Raw genomic sequence first — 15,720 nt, forward strand, 5'->3', positions numbered from 1 at the left:
GGAGTGTATTTCGGGTGCGATCATACCAACACTAATGCACCGGATCCCATCAGAACACCGCAGTTAAGCATGCTTGGGCGAGAGTAGTACTAGGATGGGTGACCCCCTGGGAAGTCCTCGTGTTGCACCCCCTTTTCGTTGCCCGTCTGCGTTTTTTTATGTTTTAGGTGCGTTTTTTTTCCTTTCTTGCTATATCCATGCTCGGGCGGCCTCCGGTTCAATGTTGGTTGTTTTCTTGTTTCCCGAACCGAGCCGATTCATCACGTGGGTCATACGCCTCGCGTCCGAAAGCAAACGAGGTTCTGCGTCTTGTAAGACATAAAAACAATAAGCATGGATAGTATTTTGGGTGCGATCATACCAACACTAATGCACCGGATCCCATCAGAACTCCGCAGTTAAGCGTGCTTGGGCGAGAGTAGTACTAGGATGGGTGACCCCCTGGGAAGTCCTCGTGTTGCACCCCCTTTTTCATTGCCCGTCTGCGTTTTTTTATGTTTTAGGTGCGTTTTTTTTTTCTTTCTTGCTATATCCATGCTCGGGCGGCCTCCGGTTCAATGTTTATTGTTTTCTTGTTACCCGAACCGAGCCGATCCATCACGTGGGTCCCACGCCTCGCGTCCGAAAGCAAACGAGGTTCTGCGTCTTGTAAGACATAAAAACAATAAGCATGGATAGTATTTCGGGTGCGATCATACCAGCACTAATGCACCGGATCCTATCAAAACTCCGCAGTTAAGCGTGCTTTGGCGAGAGTAGTACTAGGATGGGTGACCCCTGGGAAGTCCTCGTTTTGCACCCTCTTTTTCGTTGCCCGTCTGCGTTTTTTTATGTTTTAGGTGCGTTTTTTTTTTCTTTCTTGCTATATCCATGCTCGGATGGCCTCCGGTTCAAAGTTTATTGTTTTCTTGTTTTCCGAACCGAGCCGATCCATCACGTGGGTCCCACGCCTCGCGTCCGAAAGCAAACGAGGTTCTGCGTCTTGTAAGACATAAAAACAATAAGAATGGATAGTATTTCGGGTGCGATCATACCAGCACTAATGCACCGGATCCCATCAGAACTCCACAGTTAAGCGTGCTTGGGCGAGAGTACTACTAGGATGGGTGACCCCCTGGGAAGTCTTCGTGTTGCACCCCCTTTTTCGTTGCCCGTCTGCGTTTTTTTATGTTTTAGGTGCGTTTTTTTTTCTTTCTTGCTATATCCATGCTCGGGCGGCCTTCGGTTCAATGTTGATTGTTTTCTTGTTTCCCGAACCGAGCCGATCCATTACGTGGGTCCCACGCCTCGCGTCAGAAAGCAAACGAGGTTCTGCGTCTTGTAAGACATAAAAACAATAAGCATGGATAGTATTTCAGGTGCGATCATACCAGCACTAATGCACCGGATCCTATCAGAACTCCGCAGTTAAGCGTGCTTTGGCGAGAGTAGTACTAGGATGGGTGACCCCCTGGGAAGTCCTCGTGTTGCACCCTCTTTTTCGTTGCCCGTCTGCGTTTTTTTATGTTTTAGGTGCGTTTTTTTTTTCTTTCTTGCTATAACCATGCTCGGGCGGCCTCCGGTTCAATGTTGATTGTTTTCTTTGTTTCCCGAACCGAGCCGATCCATCACGTGGGTCCCACGCCTCGCGTCCGAAAGCAAACGAGGTTCTGTGTCTTGTAAGACATAAAAACAATAAGCATGGAGAATATTTCGGGTGCGATCTTACTAGCACTAATGCACCGGATCCCATCAGAACTCCGCAGTTAAGCGTACTTGGGCGAGAGTAGTACTAGGATGGGTGACCCCCTGGGAAGTCCTCGTGTTGCACCCCCTATTTCGTTGCCCGTCTGCGTTTTTTATGTTTTAGGTGCGTTTTTTTTTCTTTCTTGCTATATCCATGCTCGGGCGGCCTCCGGTCCAATGTTGGTTGTTTTCTTGTTTCCCGAACCGAGCCGATCCATCACGTGGGTCATACGCCTCGCGTCCGAAAGCAAACGAGGTTATGCGTCTTGTAAGACATAAAAACAATAAGCATGGATAGTATTTTGGGTGCGATCATACCAACACTAATGCACCGGATCCCATCAGAACTCCGCAGTTAAGCGTGCTTGGGCGAGAGTAGTACTAGGACGGGTGACCCTCAGATAAGTCCTCGTGTTGCACCCCCTTTTTCGTTGCCCGTCTGCGTTTTTTTATGTTTTAGGTGCGTTTTTTTTTTCTTTCTTGCTATATCCATGCTCGGGCGGCCTCCGGTTCAATGGTGATTGTTTTCTTGTTTCCCGAACCGAGCCGATCCATCACGTGGGTCCCAAGCCTCGCGTCCGAAAGCAAACGAGGTTGTGCGTCTTGTAAGACATAAAAACAATAAGCATGGATAGTATTTCGGGTGCGATCATACCAGCACTAATGCACCGGATCCTATCAGAACTCCGCAGTTAAGCGTGCTTTGGCGAGAGTAGTACTAGGATGGGTGACCCCCTGGGAAGTCCTTGTGTTGCACCCTCTTTTTCGTTGCCCGTCTGCGTTTTTTTATGTTTTAGGTGCGTTTTTTTTTTCTTTCTTGCTATATCCATGCTCGGGCGGCCTCCAGTTCAATGTTGATTGTTTTCTTGTTTCCCGAACCGAGCCGATCCATCACGTGGGTCCCACGCCTCGCGTCCGAAAGCAAACGAGTTTCTGTGTCTTGTAAGACATAAAAACAATAAGCATGGAGAGTATTTCGGGTGCGATCATACCAACACTAATGCACCGGATCCCATCAGAACTCCGCAGTTAAGCGTGCTTGGGCGAGAGTAGTACTAGGATGGGTGACCCCCTGGGAAGTCCTCGTGTTGCACCCCCTTTTCGTTGCCCGTCTGCGTTTTTTATGTTTTAGGTGCGTTTTTTTTCCTTTCTTGCTATATCCATGCTCGGGCGGCCTCCGGTTCAATGTTGGTTGTTTTCTTGTTTCCCGAACCGAGCCGATTCATCACGTGGGTCATACGCCTCGCGTCCGAAAGCAAACGAGGTTCTGCGTCTTGTAAGACATAAAAACAATAAGCATGGATAGTATTTTGGGTGCGATCATACCAACACTAATGCACCGGATCCCATCAGAACTCCGCAGTTAAGCGTGCTTGGGCGAGATTAGTACTAGGATGGGTGACCCCCTGGGAAGTCCTCGTGTTGCACCCCCTTTTTCATTGCCCGTCTGCGTTTTTTTATGTTTTAGGTGCGTTTTTTTTTTCTTTCTTGCTATATCCATGCTCGGGCGGCCTCCGGTTCAATGTTTATTGTTTTCTTGTTACCCGAACCGAGCCGATCCATCACGTGGGTCCCACGCCTCGCGTCCGAAAGCAAACGAGGTTCTGCATCTTGTAAGACATAAAAACAATAAGCATGGATAGTATTTCGGGTGCGATCATACCAGCACTAATGCACCGGATCCCATCAGAACTCCACAGTTAAGCGTGCTTGGGCGAGAGTAGTACTAGGATGGGTGACCCCCTGGGAAGTCTTCGTGTTGCACCCCCTTTTTCGTTGCCCGTCTGCGTTTTTTTATGTTTTAGGTGCGTTTTTTTTTCTTTCTTGCTATATCCATGCTCGGGCGGCCTTCGGTTCAATGTTGATTGTTTTCTTGTTTCCCGAACCGAGCCGATCCATCACGTGGGTCCCACGCCTCGCGTCAGAAAGCAAACGAGGTTCTGCGTCTTGTAAGACATAAAAACAATAAGCATGGATAGTATTTCGGGTGCGATCATACCAGCACTAATGCACCGGATCCTATCAGAACTCCGCAGTTAAGCGTGCTTGGGCGAGAGTAGTACTAGGACGGGTGACCCTCAGATAAGTCCTCGTGTTGCACCCCCTTTTTCGTTGCCCGTCTGCATTTTTTTATGTTTTAGGTGCGTTTTTTTTTTCTTTCTTGCTATAACCATGCTCGGGCGGCCTCCGGTTCAATGTTGATTGTTTTCTTTGTTTCCCGAACCGAGCCGATCCATCACGTGGGTCCCACGCCTCGCGTCCGAAAGCAAACGAGGTTCTGTGTCTTGTAAGACATAAAAACAATAAGCATGGAGAATATTTCGGGTGCGATCTTACCAGCACTAATGCACCGGATCCCATCAGAACACCGCAGTTAAGCGTGCTTGGGCGAGAGTAGTACTAGGATGGGTGACCCCCTGGGAAGTCCTCGTGTTGCACCCCCTATTTCGTTGCCCGTCTGTGTTTTTTATGTTTTAGGTGCGTTTTTTTTTCTTTCTTGCTATATCCATGCTCGGGCGGCCTCCGGTTCAATGTTGGTTGTTTTCTTGTTTCCCGAACCGAGCCGATCCATCACGTGGGTCATACGCCTCGCGTCCGAAAGCAAACGAGGTTATGCGTCTTGTAAGACATACAAACAATAAGCATGGATAGTATTTTGGGTGCGATCATACCAACACTAATGCACCGGATCCCATCAGAACTCCGCAGTTAAGCGTGCTTGGGCGAAAGTAGTACTAGGACGGGTGACCCTCAGATAAGTCCTCGTGTTGCACCCCCTTTTTCGTTGCCCGTCTGCGTTTTTTTATGTTTTAGGTGCGTTTTTTTTTTCTTTCTTGCTATATCCATGCTCGGGCGGCCTCCGGTTCAATGGTGATTGTTTTCTTGTTTCCCGAACCGAGCCGATCCATCACGTGGGTCCCAAGCCTCGCGTCCGAAAGCAAACGAGGTTCTGCGTCTTGTAAGACATAAAAACAATAAGCATGGATAGTATTTCGGGTGCGATCATACCAGCACTAATGCACCGGATCCTATCAGAACTCCGCAGTTAAGCGTGCTTTGGCGAGAGTAGTACTAGGATGGGTGACCCCCTGGGAAGTCCTTGTGTTGCACCCTCTTTTTCGTTGCCCGTCTGCGTTTTTTTATGTTTTAGGTGCGTTTTTTTTTTCTTTCTTGCTATATCCATGCTCGGGCGGCCTCCAGTTCAATGTTGATTGTTTTCTTGTTTCCCGAACCGAGCCGATCCATCACGTGGGTCCCACGCCTCGCGTCCGAAAGCAAACGAGTTTCTGTGTCTTGTAAGACATAAAAACAATAAGCATGGAGAGTATTTCGGGTGCGATCATACCAACACTAATGCACCGGATCCCAACAGAACTCCGCAGTTAAGCGTGCTTGGGCGAGAGTAGTACTAGGATGGGTGATCCCCTGGGAAGTCCTCGTGTTGCACCCCCTTTTCGTTGCCCGTCTGCGTTTTTTTATGTTTTAGGTGCGTTTTTTTTCCTTTCTTGCTATATCCATGCTCGGGCGGCCTCCGGTTCAATGTTGGTTGTTTTCTTGTTTCCCGAACCGAGCCGATTCATCACGTGGGTCATACGCCTCGCGTCCGAAAGCAAACGAGGTTCTGCGTCTTGTAAGACATAAAAACAATAAGCATGGATAGTATTTTGGGTGCGATCATACCAACACTAATGCACCGGATCCCATCAGAACTCCGCAGTTAAGCGTGCTTGGGCGAGATTAGTACTAGGATGGGTGACCCCCTGGGAAGTCCTCGTGTTGCACCCCCTTTTTCATTGCCCGTCTGCGTTTTTTTATGTTTTAGGTGCGTTTTTTTTTTCTTTCTTGCTATATCCATGCTCGGGCGGCCTCCGGTTCAATGTTTATTGTTTTCTTGTTACCCGAACCGAGCCGATCCATCACGTGGGTCCCACGCCTCGCGTCCGAAAGCAAACGAGGTTCTGCGTCTTGTAAGACATAAAAACAATAAGCATGGATAGTATTTCGGGTGCGATCATACCAGCACTAATGCACCGGATCCCATCAGAACTCCACAGTTAAGCGTGCTTGGGCGAGAGTAGTACTAGGATGGGTGACCCCCTGGGAAGTCTTCGTGTTGCACCCCCTTTTTCGTTGCCCGTCTGCGTTTTTTTATGTTTTAGGTGCGTTTTTTTTTCTTTCTTGCTATATCCATGCTCGGGCGGCCTTCGGTTCAATGTTGATTGTTTTCTTGTTTCCCGAACCGAGCCGATCCATCACGTGGGTCCCACGCCTCGCGTCAGAAAGCAAACGAGGTTCTGCGTCTTGTAAGACATAAAAACAATAAGCATGGATAGTATTTCGGGTGCGATCATACCAGCACTAATGCACCGGATCCTATCAGAACTCCGCAGTTAAGCGTGCTTTGGCGAGAGTAGTACTAGGATGGGTGACCCCCTGGGAAGTCCTCGTGTTGCACCCTCTTTTTCGTTGCCCGTCTGCGTTTTTTTATGTTTTAGGTGCGTTTTTTTTTCTTTCTTGCTATAACCATGCTCGGGCGGCCTCCGGTTCAATGTTGATTGTTTTCTTTGTTTCCCGAACCGAGCCGATCCATCACGTGGGTCCCACGCCTCGCGTCCGAAAGCAAACGAGGTTCTGTGTCTTGTAAGACATAAAAACAATAAGCATGGAGAATATTTCGGGTGCGATCTTACTAGCACTAATGCATCGGATCCCATCAGAACTCCGCAGTTAAGCGTACTTGGGCGAGAGTAGTACTAGGATGGGTGACCCCCTGGGAAGTCCTCGTGTTGCACCCCCTATTTCGTTGCCCGTCTGCGTTTTTTATGTTTTAGGTGCGTTTTTTTTTCTTTCTTGCTATATCCATGCTCGGGCGGCCTCCGGTTCAATGTTGGTTGTTTTCTTGTTTCCCGAACCGAGCCGATCCATCACGTGGGTCATACGCCTCGCGTCCGAAAGCAAACGAGGTTCTGCGTCTTGTAAGACATAAAAACAATAAGCATGGATAGTATTTTGGGTGCGATCATACCAACACTAATGCACCGGATCCCATCAGAACTCCGCAGTTAAGCGTGCTTGGGCGAGAGTAGTACTAGGACGGGTGACCCTCAGATAAGTCCTCGTGTTGCACCCCCTTTTTCGTTGCCCGTCTGCGTTTTTTTATGTTTTAGGTGCGTTTTTTTTTTTCTTTCTTGCTATATCCATGCTCGGGCGGCCTCCGGTTCAATGGTGATTGTTTTCTTGTTTCCCGAACCGAGCCGATCCATCACGTGGGTCCCAAGCCTCGCGTCCGAAAGCAAACGAGGTTCTGCGTCTTGTATGACATAAAAATAATAAGCATGGATAGTATTTTGGGTGCGATTATACCAGCACTAATGCACCGGATCCCATCAGAACTCCGCAGTTAAGCGTGCTTGGGCGAGAGTAGTACTAGGATGGGTGATCCCCTGGGAAGTCCTCGTGTTGCACCCCATTTTTCGTTGCCCGTCTGTGTTTTTTTTATGTTTTAGGTGCGTTTTTTTTTCTTTCTTGCTATATACATGCTCGGGGGGCCTCCAGTTCAATGTTGATTGTTTTCTTGTTTCCCGAACCGAGCCGATCCATCACGTGGGTCCCACGCCTCGCGTCAGAAAGCAAACGAGGTTCTGCGTCTTGTAAGACATAAAAACAATAAGCATGGATAGTATTTCGGGTGCGATCATACCAGCACTAATGCACCGGATCCTATCAGAACTCCGCAGTTAAGCGTGCTTGGGCGAGAGTAGTACTAGGATGGGTGACCCCTTGGGAAGTCCTCGTGTTGCACCCTCTTTTTCGTTGCCCGTCTGCGTTTTTTTATGTTTTAGGTGCGTTTTTTTTTCTTTCTTGCTATCACCATGCTCGGGCGGCCTCCGGTTCAATGTTGATTGTTTTCTTTGTTTCCCGAACCGAGCCGATCCATCACGTGGGTCCCACGCCTCGCGTCCGAAAGCAAACGAGGTTCTGTGTCTTGTAAGACATAAAAACAATAAGCATGGAGAGTATTTCGGGTGTGATCTTACTAGCACTAATGCACCGGATCCCATCAGAACTCCGCAGTTAAGCGTGCTCGGGCGAGAGTAGTACTAGGATGGGTGACCCCCTGGGAAGTCCTCGTGTTGCACCCCCTATTTCGTTGCCCGTCTGCGTTTTTTTATGTTTTAGGTGCGTTTTTTTTCCTTTCTTGCTATATCCATCCTCGGGCGGCCACCGGTTCAATGTTGGTTGTTTTCTTGTTTCCCGAACCGAGCCGATCCATCACGTGGGTCATACGCCTCGCGTCCGAAAGCAAACGAGGTTCTGCGTCTTGTAATACATAAAAACAATAAGCATGGATGGTATTTTGGGTGCGATCATACCAACACTAATGCACCGGATCCCATCAGAACTCCGCAGTTAAGCGTGCTTGGGCGAGAGTAGTACTAGGACGGGTGACCCTCAGATAAGTCCTCGTGTTGCACCCCCTTTTTCGTTGCCCGTCTGCGTTTTTTTATGTTTTAGGTGCGTTTTTTTTTTTCTTTCTTGCTATATCCATGCTCGGGCGGCCTCCGGTTCAATGGTGATTGTTTTCTTGTTTCCCGAACCGAGCCGATCCATCACGTGGGTCCCAAGCCTCGCGTCCGAAAGCAAACGAGGTTCTGCGTCTTGTAAGACATAAAAATAATAAGCATGGATAGTATTTTGGGTGCGATTATACCAGCACTAATGCACCGGATCCCATCAGAACTCCGCAGTTAAGCGTGCTTGGGCGAGAGTAGTACTAGGATGGGTGATCCCCTGGGAAGTCCTCGTGTTGCACCCCATTTTTCGTTGCCCGTCTGTGTTTTTTTTATGTTTTAGGTGCGTTTTTTTTTCTTTCTTGCTATATACATGCTCGGGGGGCCTCCAGTTCAATGTTGATTGTTTTCTTGTTTCCCGAACCGAGCCGATCCATCACGTGGGTCCCACGCCTCGCGTCAGAAAGCAAACGAGGTTCTGCGTCTTGTAAGACATAAAAACAATAAGCATGGATAGTATTTCGGGTGCGATCATACCAGCACTAATGCACCGGATCCTATCAGAACTCCGCAGTTAAGCGTGCTTGGGCGAGAGTAGTACTAGGATGGGTGACCCCTTGGGAAGTCCTCGTGTTGCACCCTCTTTTTCGTTGCCCGTCTGCGTTTTTTTATGTTTTAGGTGCGTTTTTTTTTCTTTCTTGCTATCACCATGCTCGGGCGGCCTCCGGTTCAATGTTGATTGTTTTCTTTGTTTCCCGAACCGAGCCGATCCATCACGTGGGTCCCACGCCTCGCGTCCGAAAGCAAACGAGGTTCTGTGTCTTGTAAGACATAAAAACAATAAGCATGGAGAGTATTTCGGGTGTGATCTTACTAGCACTAATGCACCGGATCCCATCAGAACTCCGCAGTTAAGCGTGCTCGGGCGAGAGTAGTACTAGGATGGGTGACCCCCTGGGAAGTCCTCGTGTTGCACCCCCTATTTCGTTGCCCGTCTGCGTTTTTTTATGTTTTAGGTGCGTTTTTTTTCCTTTCTTGCTATATCCATCCTCGGGCGGCCACCGGTTCAATGTTGGTTGTTTTCTTGTTTCCCGAACCGAGCCGATCCATCACGTGGGTCATACGCCTCGCGTCCGAAAGCAAACGAGGTTCTGCGTCTTGTAATACATAAAAACAATAAGCATGGATGGTATTTTGGGTGCGATCATACCAACACTAATGCATCGGATCCCATCAGAACTCCGCAGTTAAGCGTGCTTGGGCGAGAGTAGTACTAGGACGGGTGACCCTCAGATAAGTCCTCGTGTTGCACCCCCTTTTTCGTTGCCCGTCTGCGTTTTTTTATGTTTTAGGTGCGTTTTTTTTTTTCTTTCTTGCTATATCCATGCTCGGGCGGCCTCCGGTTCAATGGTGATTGTTTTCTTGTTTCCCCAACCGAGCCGATCCATCACGTGGGTCCCAAGCCTCGCGTCCGAAAGCAAACGAGGTTCTGCGTCTTGTAAGACATAAAAATAATAAGCATGGATAGTATTTTGGGTGCGATTATACCAGCACTAATGCACCGGATCCCATCAGAACTCCGCAGTTAAGCGTGCTTGGGCGAGAGTAGTACTAGGATGGGTGATCCCCTGGGAAGTCCTCGTGTTGCACCCCATTTTTCGTTGCCCGTCTGTGTTTTTTTTATGTTTTAGGTGCGTTTTTTTTTCTTTCTTGCTATATACATGCTCGGGGGGCCTCCAGTTCAATGTTGATTGTTTTCTTGTTTCCCGAACCGAGCCGATCCATCACGTGGGTCCCACGCCTCGCGTCAGAAAGCAAACGAGGTTCTGCGTCTTGTAAGACATAAAAACAATAAGCATGGATAGTATTTCGGGTGCGATCATACCAGCACTAATGCACCGGATCCTATCAGAACTCCGCAGTTAAGCGTGCTTGGGCGAGAGTAGTACTAGGATGGGTGACCCCTTGGGAAGTCCTCGTGTTGCACCCTCTTTTTCGTTGCCCGTCTGCGTTTTTTTATGTTTTAGGTGCGTTTTTTTTTCTTTCTTGCTATCACCATGCTCGGGCGGCCTCCGGTTCAATGTTGATTGTTTTCTTTGTTTCCCGAACCGAGCCGATCCATCACGTGGGTCCCACGCCTCGCGTCCGAAAGCAAACGAGGTTCTGTGTCTTGTAAGACATAAAAACAATAAGCATGGAGAGTATTTCGGGTGTGATCTTACTAGCACTAATGCACCGGATCCCATCAGAACTCCGCAGTTAAGCGTGCTCGGGCGAGAGTAGTACTAGGATGGGTGACCCCCTGGGAAGTCCTCGTGTTGCACCCCCTATTTCGTTGCCCGTCTGCGTTTTTTTATGTTTTAGGTGCGTTTTTTTTCCTTTCTTGCTATATCCATCCTCGGGCGGCCACCGGTTCAATGTTGGTTGTTTTCTTGTTTCCCGAACCGAGCCGATCCATCACGTGGGTCATACGCCTCGCGTCCGAAAGCAAACGAGGTTCTGCGTCTTGTAATACATAAAAACAATAAGCATGGATGGTATTTTGGGTGCGATCATACCAACACTAATGCACCGGATCCCATCAGAACTCCGCAGTTAAGCGTGCTTGGGCGAGAGTAGTACTAGGACGGGTGACCCTCAGATAAGTCCTCGTGTTGCACCCCCTTTTTCGTTGCCCGTCTGCGTTTTTTTATGTTTTAGGTGCGTTTTTTTTTTCTTTCTTGCTATATCCATGCTCGGGCGGCCTCCGGTTCAATGGTGATTGTTTTCTTGTTTCCCCAACCGAGCCGATCCATCACGTGGGTCCCAAGCCTCGCGTCCGAAAGCAAACGAGGTTCTGCGTCTTGTAAGACATAAAAATAATAAGCATGGATAGTATTTTGGGTGCGATTATACCAGCACTAATGCACCGGATCCCATCAGAACTCCGCAGTTAAGCGTGCTTGGGCGAGAGTAGTACTAGGAGGGGTGATCCCCTGGGAAGTCCTCGTGTTGCACCCCATTTTTCGTTGCCCGTCTGTGTTTTTTTTATGTTTTAGGTGCGTTTTTTTTTCTTTCTTGCTATATACATGCTCGGGGGGCCTCCAGTTCAATGTTGATTGTTTTCTTGTTTCCCGAACCGAGCCGATCCATCACGTGGGTCCCACGCCTCGCGTCAGAAAGCAAACGAGGTTCTGCGTCTTGTAAGACATAAAAACAATAAGCATGGATAGTATTTCGGGTGCGATCATACCAGCACTAATGCACCGGATCCTATCAGAACTCCGCAGTTAAGCGTGCTTGGGCGAGAGTAGTACTAGGATGGGTGACCCCTTGGGAAGTCCTCGTGTTGCACCCTCTTTTTCGTTGCCCGTCTGCGTTTTTTTATGTTTTAGGTGCGTTTTTTTTTCTTTCTTGCTATCACCATGCTCGGGCGGCCTCCGGTTCAATGTTGATTGTTTTCTTTGTTTCCCGAACCGAGCCGATCCATCACGTGGGTCCCACGCCTCGCGTCCGAAAGCAAACGAGGTTCTGTGTCTTGTAAGACATAAAAACAATAAGCATGGAGAGTATTTCGGGTGTGATCTTACTAGCACTAATGCACCGGATCCCATCAGAACTCCGCAGTTAAGCGTGCTCGGGCGAGAGTAGTACTAGGATGGGTGACCCCCTGGGAAGTCCTCGTGTTGCACCCCCTATTTCGTTGCCCGTCTGCGTTTTTTTATGTTTTAGGTGCGTTTTTTTTCCTTTCTTGCTATATCCATCCTCGGGCGGCCACCGGTTCAATGTTGGTTGTTTTCTTGTTTCCCGAACCGAGCCGATCCATCACGTGGGTCATACGCCTCGCGTCCGAAAGCAAACGAGGTTCTGCGTCTTGTAATACATAAAAACAATAAGCATGGATGGTATTTTGGGTGCGATCATACCAACACTAATGCACCGGATCCCATCAGAACTCCGCAGTTAAGCGTGCTTGGGCGAGAGTAGTACTAGGACGGGTGACCCTCAGATAAGTCCTCGTGTTGCACCCCCTTTTTCGTTGCCCGTTTGCGTTTTTTTATGTTTTAGGTGCGTTTTTTTTTTTCTTTCTTGCTGTATCCATGCTCGGGCGGCCTCCGGTTCAATGTTGATTGTTTTCTTGTTTCCCGAACCGAGCCGATCCATCACGTGGGTCCCACGCCTCGCGTCCGAAAGCAAACGAGGTTCTGCGTCTTGTAAGACATAAAAATAATAAGCATGGATAGTATTTCGGGTGCGATCATACCAGCACTAATGCACCGGATCCCATCAGAACTCCGCAGTTAAGCGTGCTTGGGCGAGAGTAGTACTAGCATGGGTGACCCCCTGGGAAGTCCTCGTGTTGCACCCCATTTTTCGTTGCCCGTCTGTGTTTTTTTTTATGTTTTAGGTGCGTTTTTTTTTCTTTCTTGCTATATACATGCTCGGGGGGCCTCCAGTTCAATGTTGATTGTTTTCTTGTTTCCCGAACCGAGCCGATCCATCACGTGGGTCCCACGCCTCGCGTCAGAAAGCAAACGAGGTTCTGCGTCTTGTAAGACATAAAAACAATAAGCATGGATAGTATTTCGGGTGCGATCATACCAACACTAATGCACCGGATCCTATCAGAACTCCGCAGTTAAGCGTGCTTGGGCGAGAGTAGTACTAGGATGGGTGACCCCTTGGGAAGTCCTCGTGTTGCACCCTCTTTTTCGTTGCCCGTCTGCGTTTTTTTATGTTTTAGGTGCGTTTTTTTTTCTTTCTTGCTATATCCATGCTCGGGCGGCCTCCGGTTCAATGTTGATTGTTTTCTTGTTTCCCGAACCGAGCCGATCCATCACGTGGGTCCCACGCCTCGCGTCCGAAAGCAAACGAGGTTCTGTGTCTTGTAAGACATAAAAACAATAAGCATGGAGAGTATTTCGGGTGCGATCATACCAACACTAATGCACCGGATCCCATCAGAACATCGCAGTTAAGCGTGCTTGGGCGAGAGTAGTACTAGGATGGGTGACCCCCTGGGAAGTCCTCGTGTTGCACCCCCTTTTCGGTGCCCGTCTGCGTTTTTTTATGTTTTAGGTGCGTTTTTTATTTCCTTTCTTGTTATATCCATGCTCGGGCGGCCTCCGGTTCAATGTTGGTTGTTTTCTTGTTTCCCGAACCGAGCCGATCCATCACGTGGGTCATACGCCTCGCGTCCGAAAGCAAACGAGGTTCTGCGTCTTGTAAGACATAAAAACAATAAGCATGGATAGTATTTTGGGTGCGATCATACCAACACTAATGCACCGGATCCCATCAGAACTCCGCAGTTAAGCGTGCTTGGGCGAGAGTAGTACTAGGACGGGTGACCCTCAGATAAGTCCTCGTGTTGCACCCCCTTTTTCGTTGCCCGTGTACGTTTTTTTATGTTTTAGGTGCGTTTTTTTTTCTTTCTTGCTATATCCATGCTCGGGCGGCCTCCGGTTCAATGTTGATTGTTTTCTTGTTTCCCGAACCGAGCCGATCCATCACGTGGGTCCCACGCCTCGCGTAAGCAAGCAAACGAGGTTCTGCGTCTTTTAAGACATAAAAACAATAAGCATGGATAGTATTTCGGGTGCGATCATACCAGCACTAATGCACCGGATCCTATCAGAACTCCGCAGTTAAGCGTGCTTGGGCGAGAGTAGTACTAGGATGGGTGACCCCTTGGGAAGTCCTCGTGTTGCACCCTCTTTTTCGTTGCCCGTCTGCGTTTTTTTATGTTTTAGGTGCGTTTTTTTTTTCTTTCTTGCTATCACCATGCTCGGGCGGCCTCCGGTTCAATGTTGATTGTTTTCTTTGTTTCCCGAACCGAGCCGATCCATCACGTGGGTCCCACGCCTCGCGTCCGAAAGCAAACGAGGTTCTGCGTCTTGTAAGACATAAAAATAATAAGCATGGATAGTATTTCGGGTGCGATCATACCAGCACTAATGCACCGGATCCCATCAGAACTCCGCAGTTAAGCGTGCTTGGGCGAGAGTAGTACTAGCATGGGTGACCCCCTGGGAAGTCCTCGTGTTGCACCCCATTTTTCGTTGCCCGTCTGTGTTTTTTTTTATGTTTTAGGTGCGTTTTTTTTTCTTTCTTGCTATATACATGCTCGGGGGGCCTCCAGTTCAATGTTGATTGTTTTCTTGTTTCCCGAACCGAGCCGATCCATCACGTGGGTCCCACGCCTCGCGTCCGAAAGCAAACGAGGTTCTGCGTCTTGTAAGACATAAAAACAATAAGCATGGATAGTATTTCGGGTGCGATCATACCAACACTAATGCACCGGATCCTATCAAAACTCCGCAGTTAAGCGTGCTTGGGCGAGAGTAGTACTAGGATGGGTGACCCCCTGGGAAGTCCTCGTGTTGCACCCCCTTTTTCGTTGCCCGTCTGCGTTTTTTTATGTTTTAGGTGCGTTTTTTTTTTCTTTCTTGCTATATCCATGCTCGGGCGGCCTCCGGTTCAATGTTGATTGTTTTCTTGTTTCCCGAACCGAGCCGATCCATCACGTGGGTCCCACGCCTCGCGTCCGAAAGCAAACGAGGTTCTGCGTCTTGTAAGACATAAAAACAATAACCATGGATAGTATTTCGGGTGCGATTATACCAGCACTAATGCACCGGATCCCATCAGAACTCCGCAGTTAAGCGTGCTTGGGCGAGAGTAGTACTAGCATGGGTGACCCCCTGGGAAGTCCTCGTGTTGCACCCCATTTTTCGTTGCCCGTCTGTGTTTTTTTTATGTTTTAGGTGCGTTTTTTTTTCTTTCTTGCTATATACATGCTCGGGGGGCCTCCAGTTCAATGTTGATTGTTTTCTTGTTTCCCGAACCGAGCCGATCCATCACGTGGGTCCCACGCCTCGCGTCCGAAAGCAAACGAGGTTCTGCGTCTTGTAAGACATAAAAACAATAAGCATGGATAGTATTTCGGGTGCGATCATACCAACACTAATGCACCGGATCCTATCAAAACTCCGCAGTTAAGCGTGCTTGGGCGAGAGTAGTACTAGGATGGGTGACCCCTTGGGAAGTCCTCGTGTTGCACCCTCTTTTTCGTTGCCCGTCTGCGTTTTTTTATGTTTTAGGTGCGTTTCTTTTTTCTTTCTTGCTATATCCATGCTCGGGCGGCCTCCGGTTCAATGTTGATTGTTTTCTTGTTTCCCGAACCGAGCCGATCCATCACGTGGGTCCCACGCCTCGCGTCCGAAAGCAAACGAGGTTCTGTGTCTTGTAAGACATAAAAACAATAAGCATGGAGAGTATTTCGGGTGCGATCATACCAACACTAATGCACCGGATCCCATCAGAACACCGCAGTTAAGCGTGCTTGGGCGAGAGTAGTACTAGGATGGGTGACCCCCTGGGAAGTCCTCGTGTTGCACCCCCTTTTCGGTGCCCGTCTGCGTTTTTTTATGTTTTAGGTGCGTTTTTTTTTCCTTTCTTGTTATATCCATGCTCGGGCGGCCTCCGGTTCAATGTTGGTTGT

At 48.7% G+C, this 15,720-nt stretch overlaps 47 non-coding genes across 47 annotated transcripts; all 47 read left to right on the forward strand.

Annotated features, from left to right (window-relative positions):
- The first annotated feature begins 12 nt into the window (after positions 1–12).
- On the forward strand, positions 13–131 carry LOC145027227 (5S ribosomal RNA). Its single transcript, XR_013675159.1, has one exon. It is a non-coding gene; the product is annotated as a 5S ribosomal RNA (ribosomal RNA).
- A 216-nt stretch (positions 132–347) lies between these two features.
- Positions 348–466, forward strand: LOC145026164 (5S ribosomal RNA). Its single transcript, XR_013674154.1, has one exon. It is a non-coding gene; the product is annotated as a 5S ribosomal RNA (ribosomal RNA).
- Positions 467–684: 218 nt separating this feature from the next.
- LOC145027563 (5S ribosomal RNA) lies at positions 685–802 on the forward strand. The gene has a single exon (XR_013675476.1). It is a non-coding gene; the product is annotated as a 5S ribosomal RNA (ribosomal RNA).
- A 218-nt stretch (positions 803–1,020) lies between these two features.
- LOC145026994 (5S ribosomal RNA) lies at positions 1,021–1,139 on the forward strand. The gene has a single exon (XR_013674941.1). It is a non-coding gene; the product is annotated as a 5S ribosomal RNA (ribosomal RNA).
- Positions 1,140–1,356: 217 nt separating this feature from the next.
- LOC145027177 (5S ribosomal RNA) lies at positions 1,357–1,475 on the forward strand. Its single transcript, XR_013675113.1, has one exon. It is a non-coding gene; the product is annotated as a 5S ribosomal RNA (ribosomal RNA).
- Positions 1,476–1,694: 219 nt separating this feature from the next.
- LOC145026932 (5S ribosomal RNA) lies at positions 1,695–1,813 on the forward strand. The gene has a single exon (XR_013674881.1). It is a non-coding gene; the product is annotated as a 5S ribosomal RNA (ribosomal RNA).
- A 216-nt stretch (positions 1,814–2,029) lies between these two features.
- Positions 2,030–2,148, forward strand: LOC145027391 (5S ribosomal RNA). The gene has a single exon (XR_013675312.1). It is a non-coding gene; the product is annotated as a 5S ribosomal RNA (ribosomal RNA).
- Positions 2,149–2,366: 218 nt separating this feature from the next.
- LOC145027125 (5S ribosomal RNA) lies at positions 2,367–2,485 on the forward strand. The gene has a single exon (XR_013675064.1). It is a non-coding gene; the product is annotated as a 5S ribosomal RNA (ribosomal RNA).
- A 218-nt stretch (positions 2,486–2,703) lies between these two features.
- LOC145026165 (5S ribosomal RNA) lies at positions 2,704–2,822 on the forward strand. Its single transcript, XR_013674155.1, has one exon. It is a non-coding gene; the product is annotated as a 5S ribosomal RNA (ribosomal RNA).
- A 215-nt stretch (positions 2,823–3,037) lies between these two features.
- On the forward strand, positions 3,038–3,156 carry LOC145026424 (5S ribosomal RNA). The gene has a single exon (XR_013674398.1). It is a non-coding gene; the product is annotated as a 5S ribosomal RNA (ribosomal RNA).
- Positions 3,157–3,374: 218 nt separating this feature from the next.
- On the forward strand, positions 3,375–3,493 carry LOC145026494 (5S ribosomal RNA). The gene has a single exon (XR_013674465.1). It is a non-coding gene; the product is annotated as a 5S ribosomal RNA (ribosomal RNA).
- Positions 3,494–3,710: 217 nt separating this feature from the next.
- On the forward strand, positions 3,711–3,829 carry LOC145027352 (5S ribosomal RNA). Its single transcript, XR_013675275.1, has one exon. It is a non-coding gene; the product is annotated as a 5S ribosomal RNA (ribosomal RNA).
- Positions 3,830–4,048: 219 nt separating this feature from the next.
- LOC145026876 (5S ribosomal RNA) lies at positions 4,049–4,167 on the forward strand. The gene has a single exon (XR_013674828.1). It is a non-coding gene; the product is annotated as a 5S ribosomal RNA (ribosomal RNA).
- Positions 4,168–4,383: 216 nt separating this feature from the next.
- LOC145027541 (5S ribosomal RNA) lies at positions 4,384–4,502 on the forward strand. The gene has a single exon (XR_013675455.1). It is a non-coding gene; the product is annotated as a 5S ribosomal RNA (ribosomal RNA).
- Positions 4,503–4,720: 218 nt separating this feature from the next.
- Positions 4,721–4,839, forward strand: LOC145027126 (5S ribosomal RNA). The gene has a single exon (XR_013675065.1). It is a non-coding gene; the product is annotated as a 5S ribosomal RNA (ribosomal RNA).
- Positions 4,840–5,057: 218 nt separating this feature from the next.
- LOC145027115 (5S ribosomal RNA) lies at positions 5,058–5,176 on the forward strand. Its single transcript, XR_013675054.1, has one exon. It is a non-coding gene; the product is annotated as a 5S ribosomal RNA (ribosomal RNA).
- A 216-nt stretch (positions 5,177–5,392) lies between these two features.
- On the forward strand, positions 5,393–5,511 carry LOC145026425 (5S ribosomal RNA). The gene has a single exon (XR_013674399.1). It is a non-coding gene; the product is annotated as a 5S ribosomal RNA (ribosomal RNA).
- A 218-nt stretch (positions 5,512–5,729) lies between these two features.
- On the forward strand, positions 5,730–5,848 carry LOC145026495 (5S ribosomal RNA). The gene has a single exon (XR_013674466.1). It is a non-coding gene; the product is annotated as a 5S ribosomal RNA (ribosomal RNA).
- Positions 5,849–6,065: 217 nt separating this feature from the next.
- On the forward strand, positions 6,066–6,184 carry LOC145026971 (5S ribosomal RNA). The gene has a single exon (XR_013674919.1). It is a non-coding gene; the product is annotated as a 5S ribosomal RNA (ribosomal RNA).
- A 218-nt stretch (positions 6,185–6,402) lies between these two features.
- On the forward strand, positions 6,403–6,521 carry LOC145027176 (5S ribosomal RNA). The gene has a single exon (XR_013675112.1). It is a non-coding gene; the product is annotated as a 5S ribosomal RNA (ribosomal RNA).
- Positions 6,522–6,737: 216 nt separating this feature from the next.
- LOC145027393 (5S ribosomal RNA) lies at positions 6,738–6,856 on the forward strand. The gene has a single exon (XR_013675313.1). It is a non-coding gene; the product is annotated as a 5S ribosomal RNA (ribosomal RNA).
- A 219-nt stretch (positions 6,857–7,075) lies between these two features.
- Positions 7,076–7,194, forward strand: LOC145026149 (5S ribosomal RNA). Its single transcript, XR_013674140.1, has one exon. It is a non-coding gene; the product is annotated as a 5S ribosomal RNA (ribosomal RNA).
- Positions 7,195–7,412: 218 nt separating this feature from the next.
- On the forward strand, positions 7,413–7,531 carry LOC145026339 (5S ribosomal RNA). The gene has a single exon (XR_013674318.1). It is a non-coding gene; the product is annotated as a 5S ribosomal RNA (ribosomal RNA).
- A 218-nt stretch (positions 7,532–7,749) lies between these two features.
- Positions 7,750–7,868, forward strand: LOC145026820 (5S ribosomal RNA). Its single transcript, XR_013674773.1, has one exon. It is a non-coding gene; the product is annotated as a 5S ribosomal RNA (ribosomal RNA).
- A 217-nt stretch (positions 7,869–8,085) lies between these two features.
- LOC145027394 (5S ribosomal RNA) lies at positions 8,086–8,204 on the forward strand. The gene has a single exon (XR_013675314.1). It is a non-coding gene; the product is annotated as a 5S ribosomal RNA (ribosomal RNA).
- Positions 8,205–8,423: 219 nt separating this feature from the next.
- Positions 8,424–8,542, forward strand: LOC145026151 (5S ribosomal RNA). The gene has a single exon (XR_013674141.1). It is a non-coding gene; the product is annotated as a 5S ribosomal RNA (ribosomal RNA).
- Positions 8,543–8,760: 218 nt separating this feature from the next.
- Positions 8,761–8,879, forward strand: LOC145026340 (5S ribosomal RNA). The gene has a single exon (XR_013674319.1). It is a non-coding gene; the product is annotated as a 5S ribosomal RNA (ribosomal RNA).
- A 218-nt stretch (positions 8,880–9,097) lies between these two features.
- Positions 9,098–9,216, forward strand: LOC145026823 (5S ribosomal RNA). The gene has a single exon (XR_013674775.1). It is a non-coding gene; the product is annotated as a 5S ribosomal RNA (ribosomal RNA).
- Positions 9,217–9,433: 217 nt separating this feature from the next.
- On the forward strand, positions 9,434–9,552 carry LOC145027523 (5S ribosomal RNA). Its single transcript, XR_013675438.1, has one exon. It is a non-coding gene; the product is annotated as a 5S ribosomal RNA (ribosomal RNA).
- A 219-nt stretch (positions 9,553–9,771) lies between these two features.
- LOC145026152 (5S ribosomal RNA) lies at positions 9,772–9,890 on the forward strand. Its single transcript, XR_013674142.1, has one exon. It is a non-coding gene; the product is annotated as a 5S ribosomal RNA (ribosomal RNA).
- Positions 9,891–10,108: 218 nt separating this feature from the next.
- On the forward strand, positions 10,109–10,227 carry LOC145026341 (5S ribosomal RNA). Its single transcript, XR_013674320.1, has one exon. It is a non-coding gene; the product is annotated as a 5S ribosomal RNA (ribosomal RNA).
- A 218-nt stretch (positions 10,228–10,445) lies between these two features.
- LOC145026824 (5S ribosomal RNA) lies at positions 10,446–10,564 on the forward strand. The gene has a single exon (XR_013674776.1). It is a non-coding gene; the product is annotated as a 5S ribosomal RNA (ribosomal RNA).
- Positions 10,565–10,781: 217 nt separating this feature from the next.
- Positions 10,782–10,900, forward strand: LOC145027395 (5S ribosomal RNA). Its single transcript, XR_013675315.1, has one exon. It is a non-coding gene; the product is annotated as a 5S ribosomal RNA (ribosomal RNA).
- Positions 10,901–11,118: 218 nt separating this feature from the next.
- LOC145026881 (5S ribosomal RNA) lies at positions 11,119–11,237 on the forward strand. Its single transcript, XR_013674833.1, has one exon. It is a non-coding gene; the product is annotated as a 5S ribosomal RNA (ribosomal RNA).
- A 218-nt stretch (positions 11,238–11,455) lies between these two features.
- On the forward strand, positions 11,456–11,574 carry LOC145026344 (5S ribosomal RNA). Its single transcript, XR_013674322.1, has one exon. It is a non-coding gene; the product is annotated as a 5S ribosomal RNA (ribosomal RNA).
- Positions 11,575–11,792: 218 nt separating this feature from the next.
- Positions 11,793–11,911, forward strand: LOC145026825 (5S ribosomal RNA). Its single transcript, XR_013674777.1, has one exon. It is a non-coding gene; the product is annotated as a 5S ribosomal RNA (ribosomal RNA).
- Positions 11,912–12,128: 217 nt separating this feature from the next.
- On the forward strand, positions 12,129–12,247 carry LOC145027396 (5S ribosomal RNA). Its single transcript, XR_013675316.1, has one exon. It is a non-coding gene; the product is annotated as a 5S ribosomal RNA (ribosomal RNA).
- A 219-nt stretch (positions 12,248–12,466) lies between these two features.
- LOC145025570 (5S ribosomal RNA) lies at positions 12,467–12,585 on the forward strand. The gene has a single exon (XR_013673581.1). It is a non-coding gene; the product is annotated as a 5S ribosomal RNA (ribosomal RNA).
- A 219-nt stretch (positions 12,586–12,804) lies between these two features.
- Positions 12,805–12,923, forward strand: LOC145026989 (5S ribosomal RNA). The gene has a single exon (XR_013674936.1). It is a non-coding gene; the product is annotated as a 5S ribosomal RNA (ribosomal RNA).
- A 217-nt stretch (positions 12,924–13,140) lies between these two features.
- Positions 13,141–13,259, forward strand: LOC145027217 (5S ribosomal RNA). Its single transcript, XR_013675149.1, has one exon. It is a non-coding gene; the product is annotated as a 5S ribosomal RNA (ribosomal RNA).
- A 218-nt stretch (positions 13,260–13,477) lies between these two features.
- On the forward strand, positions 13,478–13,596 carry LOC145027397 (5S ribosomal RNA). The gene has a single exon (XR_013675317.1). It is a non-coding gene; the product is annotated as a 5S ribosomal RNA (ribosomal RNA).
- Positions 13,597–13,813: 217 nt separating this feature from the next.
- Positions 13,814–13,932, forward strand: LOC145026345 (5S ribosomal RNA). Its single transcript, XR_013674323.1, has one exon. It is a non-coding gene; the product is annotated as a 5S ribosomal RNA (ribosomal RNA).
- A 219-nt stretch (positions 13,933–14,151) lies between these two features.
- On the forward strand, positions 14,152–14,270 carry LOC145025571 (5S ribosomal RNA). The gene has a single exon (XR_013673582.1). It is a non-coding gene; the product is annotated as a 5S ribosomal RNA (ribosomal RNA).
- Positions 14,271–14,489: 219 nt separating this feature from the next.
- LOC145027219 (5S ribosomal RNA) lies at positions 14,490–14,608 on the forward strand. The gene has a single exon (XR_013675151.1). It is a non-coding gene; the product is annotated as a 5S ribosomal RNA (ribosomal RNA).
- Positions 14,609–14,826: 218 nt separating this feature from the next.
- On the forward strand, positions 14,827–14,945 carry LOC145026125 (5S ribosomal RNA). Its single transcript, XR_013674117.1, has one exon. It is a non-coding gene; the product is annotated as a 5S ribosomal RNA (ribosomal RNA).
- Positions 14,946–15,163: 218 nt separating this feature from the next.
- LOC145027252 (5S ribosomal RNA) lies at positions 15,164–15,282 on the forward strand. The gene has a single exon (XR_013675182.1). It is a non-coding gene; the product is annotated as a 5S ribosomal RNA (ribosomal RNA).
- Positions 15,283–15,500: 218 nt separating this feature from the next.
- Positions 15,501–15,619, forward strand: LOC145027030 (5S ribosomal RNA). Its single transcript, XR_013674974.1, has one exon. It is a non-coding gene; the product is annotated as a 5S ribosomal RNA (ribosomal RNA).
- Positions 15,620–15,720: the final 101 nt, after the last annotated feature.

This window comes from Lactuca saligna, chromosome 1 (assembly GCF_052625555.1).
Source record: "Lactuca saligna cultivar CGN05327 chromosome 1, ASM5262555v1, whole genome shotgun sequence".
Classification (NCBI taxonomy): Eukaryota; Viridiplantae; Streptophyta; class Magnoliopsida; order Asterales; family Asteraceae; genus Lactuca; species Lactuca saligna.